This window comes from Sinocyclocheilus grahami, unplaced genomic scaffold (genome assembly GCF_001515645.1).
Source record: "Sinocyclocheilus grahami isolate Dianchi unplaced genomic scaffold, SAMN03320097.WGS_v1.1 scaffold19906.1, whole genome shotgun sequence".
Lineage (NCBI taxonomy): Eukaryota > Metazoa > Chordata > Actinopteri > Cypriniformes > Cyprinidae > Sinocyclocheilus > Sinocyclocheilus grahami.
In genome coordinates, this window is record NW_015517803.1 from 2,381 (window position 1) to 3,090 (window position 710).

At 42.3% G+C, this 710-nt stretch overlaps 1 long non-coding RNA gene across 1 annotated transcript in view; it reads right to left on the bottom strand.

Moving 5' to 3' along the window:
• LOC107579752 (uncharacterized) overlaps positions 1 to 360 on the bottom strand; it is a 2,027-nt gene extending 1,667 nt beyond the window's left edge. The window contains exon 1 of the long non-coding RNA XR_001608526.1: positions 215 to 360. This is a non-coding gene — a long non-coding RNA (uncharacterized lncRNA). The remainder of the gene's footprint in view (positions 1 to 214) is intronic.
• Between the last annotated feature and the right edge of the window lie 350 nt (positions 361 to 710).

The following is a 710-nucleotide window of genomic DNA, read 5'->3' on the forward strand; positions in this document are numbered from 1 at the left end:
TGTTAAAGTATTTTTTAAATACCCTGCGAGCACTTCAAAGGCGACAGTGCAAACGAATGTCACCTAAATAACTAACGTTAGATGCGAAAGAATAACAACAAACGCGAAAAATGAAAGTTACTCTATAAATACAAGCATAACGCTGAAATGCAAACATAACACGAGTGTTATTTCTTCTGGAATAAAGTTCATTCATAGGCTCATCCCTTCTTACCAGTTCTGCTGACAGTCGCGCTCTCGTGCAACCCTTCCGCTCGAGCTCGAGCTCGCGCCACGTCGGCAGCAGCAGGGTCGCGTGCGGCTGTGGGTGGTGACGTCACCTGGACTTTTGGCACTTTGTTTGTAGAAAAGTCAACAAATTCCAGTCACGTCTACACTCAGTTGTAACTGTGGTACTAACTCAGACAGTGTGAGGTATTAATCGGTTCGGTCTCGGATTTTAAGGTGGCGTTGTGTTTCATAGTGGGTTTGCAAGTGGGAAAACGAAGTAATGAGATAACTGATCTATTATAAAATTAGAGAAAGGTTTTTCTAACACTTAGAAAATACATACATCTCTGTACCTCTACTGATATTAATAAAACATTGATAATGGGAGACTCAAGGTCCACCTTAAATTTTTTCAGTTGTTATACAAGTGTGGTTAACTCACTCATTCTCGCTTAAGGTGCGAGAGGTCCCGGGTTCAAATCCCGGACGAGCCCTAGGTT